Here is a 14,904-nt window from a genome sequence, read left to right as displayed (position 1 = left end):
CTCATCGTATAAGGCTCATAACCTCTTTGACAACCAGCAGTCTGCCTGCTCTTCCCTTTCTGTCAACATCCTAACTTGACACACTGACGTTAACACATGCTAAATATGTCACTTAGAAGTCAAAAAAACAATGATTCAAACTAAGTAAGTTTTGCTTAATTAATACAAAAGTTCAGGAAAAAAAATTGCTTTCATACTTCCTAATCAGGTTTTTTATTCAATAAATGCAGCAGCAGATGTTGAAGGTGTCTTCCTGGTGGGGGAAGGGTGTAACTGAACACGTGCAGTATGAGTGTAATCACTCTAGCAAGTTTCTGATTGGAAGAATAGGACTTGTTGCAACCGTCTCTTGTTGCAACCGCCCTGTCTCCCCTACTACATGCTCTTTATTGTTTGTGCGCGACATGTTAGCTAGCATGAGATGCTGCAATAGCCAAACTAACACTACTGCACAAGTGAGCAGTGTTGCCAGATTGGTGGCAGTTTGCAACCCTTTATTTCAGTAGCAATACATGAAATGGCTTTTTGATTATACTGCGGTGTACTGAACATATGTAATATTCATTTAGTCACCCAAAATTATCCTACACCAGCCAGCTATTTATCTACCCATCCAACAGCACTGTTGCTGTAGTGGTGCACTGCAGTGAGTTAAAGTCTAAGCAGGTTCATACACACTGCCACCTTGTGTATGAATACTGTTCCTGTGTTACGTATTGGAGGAATTATATGAAGGAATTATTGGCTGCATCATCATATAACATATGCTGTCGTGCGAGACACCAGTTACAGCTTTGCGATTAAGTGTTAGCATGCTAACATTTGCTAGATAAACATTTGCACCAACCACAAAGTAAGTATATATTGGAAATGTCATTAGTTTTGCAGGTATTTTGTCATAAACAAACGTGTTGGGCAACATCAAATATTTACCTGATGATGGCGCCAGAGGAAAAGTCAGTCAAATCCAACAGCTCATGAGATTTCACTGTGGACATATGTGGTGGACTGAGTCGAGACACATTTTCTAGCATGGATAAAAACTGACTAAAAACTTTCTTGATTGGAACAACTTTAGTTGAAAATAGCATCAGGATTAGGTTTTGGATTGTGGTTGATGTTTTGACAGCATCAATTTATTTAAAGTTAAAGCTGTATAAACTTCTGGTTATGGTTAGATAAGAAAAATCCACCAAATTGTAAACTTCACTCACAGAAGAAAATGTCTTAACATGAGGTTAGAATTAAAAGCAGATCATCAGAGTTTAGTGTAAATGCATCTATCCATCTAACCTCCTCAACTTTGCTTTCATTTCAATGCCAAACTTCTTTCTCAACAATTCTTTCATTTGGGCCTTTGGTGGTAGGAAAATGCGTTTTTTAAGGCATGGACTACAGTCTGGATTCTTCATGCATTTTGTGGATCTATGGCACATTCACAACCTGTCATCACTCTGTTGTACAGAAATCCATCATGACAAACGGATAATTAAGCAGGTAGCTCAGTGGGCCATTCAAATGGACTCCTCTCGAGAACACAGTAAACACGACCCAACTTGAACATACCAAAACTTACTTTTGGCCCAAGAACTGATACTAATACTGAGTTCCAGGAACCTAGCTTTGATATAACTTCAAGAAAATGTGACCTCACATGTTTGATAGGACCTACTCCCATCATCAGGCAACAACCACTGCTTTTAAAAACTGCGTCAGGAAAGTGATGGAATCAGCATATTGGACAAATGAAGAGATGACAGTCTGAATCTAGAGTTAAGGAGAATATTCAGTAAGAGTGAAAGTATAATTGTCATATCAAGCTTATGACGCATTTCCTGACCTTCATACTTTTTTTAAAGTACAGTGCAACTGAAATGGAAACAAGAACCACTTTCAGAAGGCTTAAATATGGAAACTTCCAGGTTGGCCTTTTGTAGTTGAAAAGGCTTGTTGACAGAATATGACTGGCTCAAACCCCAGAAGTTCTGATATGGGACTCTAGATTTTCTCAAGTTTTGGATCAAGACCTTATGTGAATTTGCTTGGTTCTAACATTGATATGTTGTCAACTGGAGCTACATCTATACTCGTGGAACAACTGGTATGATGGGAATGTGTGGGTTTAAAATTGGGTCAGAAAAGTTGACATACCCTGGACTATACTGTGGCTGTTAGACCACAGTCTACACTGCAAGTTAAGTGTAGAAAAAGACATTGATGAGCCATGGCTCCCACTTGAGTGTGTGAGTAAGTGTGTGTGTGTGTGTCTGTGTTTGAGCACCCACACACATTTTCCCTTAAATGCTCTATATAAACAGATAGAGCTGGAAAAATCCTCCCAGTGGAATATCATTCTGACATAAAATTTATGAGTGTTATCTTAGCAGGTTGTGATTTCAAGTTTATTTAATCAGAGCAAAAACAAAGGCCCAAATCATCAGACATGTTGTGAATAAACCACAGTCAAAAGCCATGCCCAGACTTGATAGGCTCATCACAGGGTGCCAACCAGCCTTGGGTTCTTTTTCATGAGCTTTGAGTTGGCAGCAGCCCGCAGTGTTAAGTGTGGCGGTGAACAAACACTGACAAAATTAAAGAATACATGATTTTGTGTAGGGAAACTTGAAAAGATGACAGCTAACCTATGTAAACCTATGTGTTTTTACAAGAACAATGCAGAAACAATTGGTTCATAATTGTTCAAACATTGGTTATGGGATGCATTCTGGGCTGGCTCCCTTATAGAAATCCAGGTTGTGTTCCTGGGGTAAGAAAACCTCAAACAAAATCACACTGACATTTGTAGTAACTCAAATTTCTAGAAGCGCAGTTTATTTTATTTGTAAAACTGGTTAGCTAGCTTTTAGCTTCTATTTGTCAGCTGGTTAACAGCAGAGATACAGCTAGAAAGATGCAGTAGAAGAGAATGCTGATGAATAAGGCTAAAGAAGTAGCAATACCATGCAGGCGCTACAATGCTAGTAAAATTAGATCTCTTTGGTGTGGCAACAAATAATATTATTAATTGGACAACAGCTAGCGTGGCAGCTACCAGAATTCAAATAATGACTGGGATTTTTTTCTTCCTTATTCTAAAGAATGTGTGCAGTGATTTTGGGGGTTGAACTTCTGTTACAAGTCAGCTAAAACAACCAATTACATCATGTCTGTTAAGCCACCATTTTCATTTCCTGTTACACACAGTAAACACTCCACTAGGCTATGTTATATTTATGGCTGTAAACTTTTCCCTCCTCATTCCAGCTGGTGTTGTGGGATGAAGTTAGTTTTTGGGTAAGGGGAGAGTCCCATTATGCCTTTGAAGCAGGTTTGTATGAAAGCCATTTCCTCTAGGAAATAAAAAACTTAGGAACTATAAATGATGGTTAAATCAAATTTTTGCTTTCTAACGCAAACATAGACACTAAGTCAAAATCTTGAATTACCAAATAAAAATCATGAGATCAAGGAAGGATTTTTACTTATGTCAAAAGTTTTAAAAACTAAAGCAAATATTTGACATTTAAAGTCAAAAATCACATTAGTAAAAATATGACTCATTATTTAACTTCAAGAAGTCAACTTTGAATCATTCACTCATACAGATTGAGCGTCTCAGTTTTTTAGGACATACTATAACTAAACAAGGTCCTAATTTTGATTAACCATGTGTATTTCCTTATCTGTAACACCTAACATTGCTGTAGGCAACACTTTTTTCCTTTCCCTGGTGGAAATGAGCTTTGGGAGATTTACTTTTAGAGCTCCTGTTTAGTATTACAATCCGCCTCATGACTCACATGACTGATCCAACCCACATACAGAGTATTCAAGTTCAAATAAGCCTCAATAATCTAATTTTATAGATAGACCTCAAACATCTAAATTGTAGGTCATTAAGCAAACAAACACTAGACTGTCTTTCTCCATCACCTGCAGCCCTTATCAACCATAATTTACAAAATTATCTGAGCGTCTATAACCTAACAGCCACTTTACGCTTTAATGTCTAGTGTCTTGGAGAAGTCCAAGAATCCACTCAATAACTGAGGCTTTTACAGTGACTCTAATGAAACTTTTGGTTGTTGATCCTCGCTTATTGTTACATGCAAACATACAATATCTGAATGCTACGGTTTAGATATGCTATTTCAAATGATGCACAAAGTTGTTAAAACTGTGCATTTAGTCCAATAGACAAGTGTAATATATTGGATTTCCATATATTAAATATATATGTAGGAATTATATATGAAACCTATTACAAATTGGAACAATTCCATTTATTGACATGTATCTCTAGCTCATGTATTTTAATGTATGTTCTGTACTATTGTAGACATATATATATATATATATATAAATACATCCCAAAGCCCATTAGTGGGGTCCAAGTCACTTTCCCAGAATGGGAAGAGAGACATTTTTATTTAAATTGAATAAGAAAAACATATATAGCATATAGACCTTTTATATGTATGTTGTTATGTGAATATATACATCAAATATATATCATTAATCATTACTCACATATATCATTATCATTAATATACGGTCGCAACATGTTATACCATATAAAAATTAATCATAGAAATTTACATGTACATACAAATTTTACGATGGCTATTTCATATATGTTATTAAATATCTTCATATATTCAGAGGATGTATATATGTGATAATAATACATCCCTTTATAGGCAACATAAATGACAATATCACTCTTGTTGTAGGGGCATATACTGTATGTCATATATTACATTTCCATATGGGGTTATCGCACCTTTTCTGAGCGACTCTTGTGTGAATAGTTTCACGTTACCTGAGAAAATCATAATTACAGCACCCAAATATGTGCAGTCTTTTCAAAGACCACCTGTGTCCTCAACATTTTCCAAAGGGAAGGGTGCCAGGAAAACTAAATTTGCAATGTTCAATTCTGGTGGAAAACCCCCATAAAGCTGTCTTTTTAGCATTAATATATCATGATCACATAATAAGTAGGCGGCCGAGGTTCAAAGCCAGTCTCTGGAGGGAGGTAGAGAGGCAACTCCGAGAATAATCACTGATGTGCTGCAGTTACAAAGGGTGTGATGGAACTAACCTGGGAGAAAGGAGTCAGTGAAAGCTGCTATTATAAGTGACTAACTAGCCTTCAATAACTGCTGTGTTGCAGTTTCTGAACTGCTCATTCAGGAGGCACTTGTAAATCAACACTGTCAAATGTTTTTTTCTATTTTTCTATCTTGATGATCTTTTTTTTTAGTCATGCCAGAAGGATGGAAAGACATTCATGGTCCCCACAGGATTAATCCTAATCACCCTGGCTCTGACTTTTACTCACCAACATGATGCTAGCATTTGTAGTTTTAGTGAAAACAACTTTCATTCGACAACTGTACAACTGCATGTAAGGCCTCAGTTATACTTTCTTGCAGATGCATACACGGACAACTGCTCTTTTATACTCAACTTGGAGGATGCGTTCCATACATGTGACATCCATGCAAAATGGCAACATCCAGGCAAGAAGAAGAGTTGCTCTGCCTGCTGCACTAAATTCTTTTTAAGCTGAATTGTAGGGGTGAGGGCAGCGGCAGACCTCCTCACACAGCCTCTATTTGAACTCAGCGTCTATGTTTGTTTTCCAGTTCATGCTTAGTTGGCACCCTTGTTAATTGGATGGGTACACAGACATCTGCACAGGAGTCTCGCATACACCCTCCAATGACAAAATGTACATCACGCAGACCCTAGCAGACCCTAGCAGACCCTCATCTACTTTTTTCTGTTTGTGTAACATTATTGTAAACTGACCTACTGATTAGTGGACGACACGCTCTACTTCCTCAGCCACAGCAGCCGCATGGTTTGTAATCTGACCTATTCAGCGGCAGGTGAGGTTTTAAGAGGTTTTAAAAAATACCACTTCTCTTGCAGCATAGGACGTTGCCAATCAATAAGCCCTATCTGACTGTTAGCAGCTAATCGTGCATAGGGTACACTTACTGTATAAATGAAGCAGGTTTAAATGGACATAAAAAATTCTCAGTTGATTGGAGGGGTCATTCAGGTGGAAGGAACAGAAATGTAGATGATGATTCCAACAGCTCACAAAGTTGAAAATAAAGGAAAGAAAACTGTCTAAAAATAAACAACTTTGTGACAAGATGTCACATTGGCAGTTGGTGTTGTGAAGTTGCACTTTGACGGACATATGTCTCATAACTTAATTATTTGCTAGGGGCGGTACGTGGGATGTCAAACCATCTAACATGAACTGCAACCAAGAAATATTATCATTGTAAAACATGACAGAGCTATAATCAGAAATGCATAGACATGTGATTAGCATCCAAAATCTTGCATTGTCTCTCTTTTTGTTTACATTTCTAACGTTTGGTTTGTGATCCAATTTTTTTCATTGCACTTCTTGTCAGCAGTTTGATCTTATAGGTGAATGGACTAATGTTCTAGGGGGCGAGGATTCTGTGTGGCATAGTAGTCATTCTGTGTGGTGTAATTGACATTGGCCCAGACACAATCATTGGAAAAAGAGTTTTTCCTAGCATCACAAACCACAATAAATGACTCTTTCTTTCTCAAATTTAATCCATTCAGTACAATAACATTTCCATTTATGTTTGTTGGTAGCCAAGAGGAAGTCAGCCAGCTCAGCCAGCGGACGTCTTATAGAAGCACAAAGGTTGCACAGGGAGGAGGTCAGGATGGATGAATGGGACAACAGAACGTGCAAACGGAAACCTTTGGAAACTGTAGGCACCCACCGTGGCTCTCTGATTGGGTCTTATCAGCCTCGACTACCAGTGGTGAACACAACATGAATAAGGAATTATAAGCATTAATGACCTTGTTGTCTTTGCTAGCAGCTGTTATTAAGTTAACTTCTACATTTTAATGCTAAAGCTGCCTTTACTGTCCCTTGTTCGTAGTATTTTGTGCAACTAATCAACTGCAGAGTCGACAATCTGGTTCCTGTTTACAGCGGTTTACGCATGCTAAGTGCACCTGAATGGTAATACAAAAACGGAGATCGTCTTCATTTTAAAAAGTTGTTTTAAAATGTTGTTTTAAAACGTAAACATGGTAATGTGGACGTAGCCTGAGGCTTAATACAGGAGACAGCTGTTTGTTTCCTGTTTACATTAACAACCAGCATTGTTTTTCTAACCACAACCACAATTTTCCCCTAACCTTAAAAGACAACAAACGTACCCCCAACCCGCACACAGGACTCATTTTAATCTAAATCTTTCCTTAATCTTTAACCATTTACTTTTTTATTTACTTTTCTGACTGTAATTTGTAATTGTATTGAAAGGCACAGATATATGATGTCATTCTGCTGTTATTTAATTTGGAGGATGTCTTCTTTAGCAAAAATAAAAAATATATGACTATCCCTCTTTTCTCCCCCCACTACCAAATTATTTCTTAACAGACCCTTGGTATGAGTTCACTGCAACGGCAGTGCATTACCAACATTAGTACACGGTGTATAATCTGTAGGAGGCCCATATTGAGTGGATTTAGGAGAAAACTGTTAGTTTTGATGTGAGATGTTTGACAGTTTAAAAAAAATGATCTCAGTACACATTACTGTAAACAATGCTTCGGTAATGAAGCTGCGTGTCAGAGGAATGAGTAAACTCCAGAGTGCAATTAAATCCTGGTGAAAGTGAGTTTAAGTGGGTTTGCTCTCCCTCTACATCCTGGTCATAACTTTGCTAAGTAACAGCTGCTTGTGGTTTATTGGGGGAACAATTTATGAAATTCACTTAAAATTGTTGGCTTTGGAAGCAGGAGAGGCAGCATTGAGCAACAACTGAACTTTTAACGGGCTGTCATGATGGATTTGGCTGATTCGGAGCCATGAAGCTTGCTCCTCATGCATCAGCTAAAGAGCTGTATGCCTGATGCAGCTGAAGAATTTGTTGTAAATGTGCCTTGTGTGTGTTGCAAACAAGGAAACCCGCCCAAGTCAGTGTGCCCGCAGTTTTATTTGCAGAATAGTTTTCTATGTTTTAAATTTTTATGAAGTAGCAAACTGATTGACATTATGTGGATTTATGGTCTTGAAAGGAAAGATTACATAAACAAAGGCTTTGTGGGAATGTAGAATGGATTTCTTTTGTTTTTCATGAACTCCTAAACCAACTTATAATGAAGTGGAAACCAGTGAATAACTTATTAAATATAACTTTTTCTAAATTTCAACATCTGACTGCTGTTAAAAGCATCTACCAATAGTTAATTCTCCCCAGGAATCAATCATCCCAAACATTTTAACATCAGGTCCCCAAAGTTGACCCAGCTGCTTCCATTGTAGCACAACTTTGAATTACTCTCTGTGGTTGTTTCTGACAGGTCTTCATGGTTTTTAATGACCAATCATAAATCCTCTTTTTTTTTTTTTCACCAAATGTTTTTACAACTTGTGGCTGGTCACTGGTGATTGATCGTCAGTGAAGTGCTTCCAAAACAGCATGGCCATGTTGACACTGGCACCATACAACCTTTATCCTGAGACTCATGCTTGCTCACATCTTCGCCCAGGTCCACAGGCAGAGAGGATAAGCCTCAGTGAGAGGTTTCTTAAGAGGAAGAGATTTAACTGCTTGCTGAAAGCTATGAATTAAAATCCAAGTGAATCAAAAATATACCTCTGCTGTGGAAAGACGTTTTCTTTTTCTCCCCCTGACAGCTTATTTCTAAAGCAACAAAAGCCTGATCTAATTATACCTTTATGTGATCAGGCTGAAGGAACACACTCACCGATCAATCCATGTTTACTGCAAATATTTCCTCACTGTCCTCAGTGCTGAATAGAAAATCATGCATTGCAGGAGTCATTTCAGGGATCTGATCCAGGACTGGAGGAATATAGTTACTGGAACAGCAAACCTACAATGACATCATCCTCTTAAAACTAATGGCTATTATTCAAAAACATATGGCTGCTGGCCACATGTGTAGTCCACCCCCCACCTCCACCCTCCTACTCCCTTGTGGACTTGTGTGAAAAAGAAAACAATTGTTTCTCTGTTTTATTTTCCTTTCAGGTTATCATCTTCTCCCCCTGGATTTCAATGGCTGTTAGAGTCATAATCGTACACAGCGAGTCCCACTAGAAAGATGCAAACAGCCTGAGGTTCTGGGCGGTTTAACAGCCAGAAGAGTGATGACTAATCCGCCAATTTGCGTACAATCTGTGAATTCCAGAGGAACCTGGTGTCTAAGGCAGTGTGCCGACTCATCCCTCTTTCAGATTCCTGCAGAGCCGGAGACATTAACGGTTTGCTCTGTAGCTCAGGGTCAGTTAAAAGAGCCAAAAACGCTTCTGTATTTAAATGACTTGTAAATGTATGCGGTCACACACTCTGGAGAAGCTCTAGTCATGCCAGTGTTGTATTTTAAAATTTCAATCTCCAGTCCAAACTGTGTTAAAGAGGACATATTATTTCATGTTTAACTACAGGAAATCATTTCAATGATATATTCTCAATGTGATTTGTATACATCTTCCTACTTTATGACGGAGTGTATTATGGTTGACTGAGCCGCCCACACAAAGTCCTCCAAAATGACCCTTTTAAGTTCCTGGCTACTGATGGTGCACCATAAAACAGAGAACACAGCTATACCATTAAATACAAAGGATGGTTTTATTGTAGTTGGGGGAAACAGCAGCAGCTTTGAAGGCACATACGTGGATTAAGAACAGAGAGGTACCTCACTTTTTAAAACCTCAAGGCTCAGCCATGGTTCAGAGATCCATAAAACAAAAAATTTGGAACTGATGAAGAAAAAAAAAAAGAAAAAGGAAAGTCATGTGACGATGGCTTATTTGCTGCCAAATATTTGTGCTATAAGTCTTAATAACACTTTATCGTTTCCTCCTGTTAACGTGAGGATGTGGAGTTGCATCTTAAATAGACGGTGGTGTCGAAAAGTTCCCCAGATGTGTCTGTGAAACACAGAGGAGAGAAAGAGATAAGGTACACATCATTCACTATCATCTCAGATGTTAGGAAAAGTTGTTGCCAAGCAGTTTTCTGAAATGTTAGTGTAATAAAGTTTTAATGGGAAGCATTTGTACAGAAACTAAAAAGAAAATATTTTGAAAATAGTAAATACACAGTGTGTTGATTTCCCAACCCCAGTCTGTGTCTCTCAGACTAAAGCCCACTGGGTTCCACTCAAAATGTAATGTTTTTTAAAAGGGTCACAAATATGGTGAAAATCAAACCACTGAACACTGAGATGACTTCACTGTGACTTTTATTGAGTCACTATTTTATTGAGAGCAAACTATTTTATTGAGAGCAAACAAACGTGTTTTGCCTGTGGCCTCTTCAAATTCACTCAGTCACAATTCACAAATATAGCTCTATTTTTAAAAAGGGGCTCAGTAATTTCCCACACAGCTGAGCACTGCAGTTTTTTAACAAACATCATTAAAACAGGTTTCAAATTTTTTATTTTCAGCTGCAGATGCACAACTGCCACGCACATGCAACACAGGCAGTGTGTTCCTGGTATAAGCCAGTATGACTGAGCTCAAGTAGATGCTGAATGCAAACCCAGAAGTTACTCTGAAGGCAAGCAGTAGTGATTTGAATTTGATTTGGGAAGGCGAGTGACATGTGCCCTTTTAGGCTGTTTAAAGACCAAACACGCTGTAAGGCTTTCACTGTGCGTGAAGGGAGGACTGCCAGATGAACATTGCAGTAGTCGAAGCGAGAGATAACCATGGCCTGTACCAGGAGCTGGGTGCCATACTGAGTCAGGTAAGACCTGATTTTTCTTATGTTGAATAGTGCAGTAGCACTGCAGTGGTATCATGATGGAGAGAATGATTGGCAGAGATGATGAGTTCAGTCTTAGAGACGTTTAGTTAAAGGTGGCATTCCTTCATCCATGTGGATATGTCAGAGAAACAAGCCAAGGTCTGGAACTACAGGTATAGTTGGGTGTCATTTGCATAGCAGTGATATGAGAAGTGCAACTGGATAACTGAACCCAAGAAGGTGATGTATATTGCAAAGCGAAGGTGTCCCATCATTGATCTTTGGGGAACCTCTGTGGTGAGGGTATGGGATAAGAATGTTTGTCCTTGCCAAGATACATTAAAGAAGCGTCCAGTGAGACAGGATTGCCTAAGATGCCCATGTTGGAGAGTAAAAACAGCAGGATGTGGTCCAGCAAGATAAGAACCAGCAGCAGGAAGATGGAATTGAGTGGGTGGTATTGAGTTAAAATAAACTACAGTGTGTGTGTTCATGGTAATGGTGGGATACTGTATGTTACCCAGTGTAAAGGTGTAAGGTGTGTTACTAATTTATTTTTAATTGTTTTTGGACAGCAATGGAGCTTTGATAGCACAGAGGAATGAGATACATCAGGCTGTAGTATTTGCGGAGTAACTTAAAACACGTGGCTGCTGGTGGTAATGGTTCATTTTGCTTCTACAGGGCCAAGGATTCAATTTGAAATAACATGCATTCACTACTTGGGGCAGCAGACACGCCTTGAGCTGCTACTCTGTCAGAAATGTGACAGAAGAAGTGAAGTTTGTCTACAGCACAGCCGAGCAAATCATGTCACATTTATTTGAATAAAGCAGACTAAAGAAGACAGTGAGTAGGTTTGTCGAAGACAGCAACACCAAACTTATTCAATACTATCTTTTGTATTACATTATTTGCGCTAATACAATACCAGCCATACATAGTGTCAAAAATGTAAGTTTGATGTAATGACTTAAACCTGCATGATTTCCTTAGGTCATTTGGGGGCAGCACAACAAACTTTAAATGCAATATATGTTAAACCCTATAAATTTCATATAGGTAAGCAAGCAGTGGTTTATTGACATGCCTTACAAAAAAGCAACATTATAAATCTCCTTTTTGCTCTGTTTTGGTTTCCACCCTGATGAGAGAAAAATATCTCGCTCTTTAGGCACTAAATGCTCCTTTATGTTCTCCAACATGTTGCTATCTAGGTAGGTAGTCTGTGTGCTGTGCTGGTTAAGTTTCCACTGGAAATGATGCTGATGTGAGCAGTGAGAGTGAATCAAAAGTAAAGTTGCGAGCTGTAAAACCAAAACAGTGAGGTAAAAGACACTAAAATGATTTATAATGGTGCAAAAACTCAACAACGAATGCTGTCTTTATGATGTATACAATGCCAGCTTGAATTGAGATTGTAACAGAGACATACTGATCTAAATGCATGGTGACTGTATAAAGCTATTGTTGTGTTGGTTAATGTTTTATTGTTGTAGGTTTTACCCCTGAACATAGGATCTGTCATCTGAATTAAAGTTCTGTATAAAGCACATCATTTTGCATAGATCACTAAATTTCAGTAGCTATATTTCTGACACTATATCATTAACTTGTTAACCAGACAATATGCACAAAAGGATGTGTACGATTAAAATTTTTGGGAAAACAAAAGCACTTTTAGCAGGTTTGGCAATTTCTGATGCATATATATCTAAGAACTCTCTATCCAGTTAAACCTGCAATTGTCAAAATAGTAGCATCTTGCACAGACTGAAATCAAGTGTGTGGCATTAATGTTGGAGGGATAATTGAATACTTTCCTAGCCTCTGACGTGGAACCAATCAAAATAGTACTTCATCAGCTCTGTCAATTTGAGGTTTTCAGCGAGACGACGAATCCAACAGGATGTTTTTTGCAGATCATCTCTTAATAGGACAAAGCTGGATCTTGGCCCCAGGTTTTCTGGGGCTCTTTTGAAGGCAGCTGAAGTAATGATTAGAAAGCAAAGTCCACATCTGAGATATATTTTCCAATACCAAAGCCATTACTGAAACCAGATGGGCAAGACGTTGGTCTGTTTGATACTTCCTGGTTTTTAACAAGCCTTTTTATTGACAGAATGGTTTCATGTTTTGTTGTTTACACATGTTGTAGTGACATGATGGATTTCAGCTCATAGACATATTTACATTAAAACATTATTCATCAAGTTTCTCAGATCTATGTTTCTTGTGCAGGGAAAATACAAGTTGGCTAACAAGGCCGCCGCCTCTGTCAGTGCTTCGGATTCTGTGCACATTTGCATGTTATTGTTCATGAATCAAATGGAACAATATGGGAGGGTTCATGCCTGTTCAGCAAGGAAGCAAATCCATCAGCACAGACTTTTTGAAAACAAATCTGTTAAATTTGACAGTTGATTAGGCAGCGCTGCCCTTTGGTTAAGAAAGCATTAGAGTTCATTATCAGCATGAGCTGTTAATGATGTATATCTCAGGATTAGCATTTGCACACTACATACCGAGACACCAACAGCCTGTGAAACCACAATGAACCTGAATCAGAAGACACCCAGACAAGAATTTAGCATCATCAGACAGATGGCGGGAAATGAAAACATGCGTGCGTGAGAGATTCTTCGGTGTGGAGATCTGGCAGCGTGATGCTTTATCTTTTCAAAAAGCATGAAGATGTTAGTTTGGCACAGTGAGGGAAAAAGTGCTCTCTGTTTGACATGAATGTCAAAGCAGTAGATGGCTGATTGGGCAGTTCATGCTCCACTTTGTTTTAAGTGCCTTGCACATCAAGTGAAACGACATCAATGATGCTGAAGAGAAAGATAAAACGTTGCATGGTTCTTGGCAAGGCAGTTTTAAGATGCCAAATGTTTAAAAGTAACTAAATATTGTAGTTAATAGCTTTTATGCACACATAAAATAAACAATAAATTCTGTGCAGATCATTTCAAAGCTTAATTTACCTTAATGCAATGCAATTAGTACCTTTCGATTCAGGCTATTCATTCAAGCCTGAGTGATATGTCCTACGCATTTCACTTAATTGATATGATTGATATTGTGATTAGATGTGATATAAAGGCATTCTACAATGTATTAAGATGGCGCCAAGATAAATATATCAATTAGTTTGTAATAATCTCCTCCATAGGACATTGTGAGTGAAACTGCTGAGGCTACCTCAGGGCCCTTGCCATGTCAGTTTTCACTGTCCTAGTGGTGTGTATCGGCTAACAAATCTGTAATTAATCAAATTACTGCATGTAATTTCCGCACAACCAAAAGTTCTGGAGCATTGAGGCATTGCCCGATTGGTAGTCAAGCCTTTTGCTAGCAGCTGTGCAAGGCTGAACCTTGCTTTGTTGCCTGTTTGTGTTGCTTTGTAGCTAATGTTCACAGACCCTGTTCAGACCTGGCATTACATGCTTCTTCGTGATCTGATCACTTTCCTGCTCTTTATGAAAATAAACACATATTCCTGAATGGGAAAGTGGTATCAGACTTTTGGACCCCACTGTACATCATTTCTGTTTGCAAAGACTAAATCAGAGCAGGGAGGGGCTGAGCGAATCAATGTACTTTGCATAGCTCTACAATGAAGAAATATTTTCAGTCCATTATGAAACTGTGGTGGGACACATTACACTGTGGCACAGGATGTCAGCTGAGTAGACGGTCCTTCAATGTGGCTCAGGACACTTTGCGCTACAACTTTCCACTTGTGATCGGACCTGCGACGCATGTTATAGCCAGGTTTGAACAGGGCCACAGGTTAACCAGCTGATGTTGGCAGGTATGTTGAGTCCTTTCCGTTGTCTGTGTTTTGGATTCTATGTACATTGCATGCTGCTGTTCATAATTAAAATAGCATAAGAAACTCATGCAAACATCTTCACCATCTTTGTTTAGCATTGCTTAGCAGTGATGCCAGCTGTCTAAAAGAGCTAAGCAGCTGTTTGACACTAGATTATGCACTAATTTGTATATCTGTAACATCATAATGTAATTATTTACATATATAAGATTAAAATGCTAAAAAATGAAGTCACCCAAACTTAACAGACTGTAACGT

The sequence above is a fragment of the Seriola lalandi genome, unplaced genomic scaffold (assembly GCF_002814215.2).
Source record: "Seriola lalandi dorsalis isolate HSWRI2012SDOR001 ecotype SW California unplaced genomic scaffold, Sedor1 jcf7180002054883, whole genome shotgun sequence".
Lineage (NCBI taxonomy): Eukaryota > Metazoa > Chordata > Actinopteri > Carangiformes > Carangidae > Seriola > Seriola lalandi.
This window is presented reverse-complemented; position numbering follows the sequence as displayed.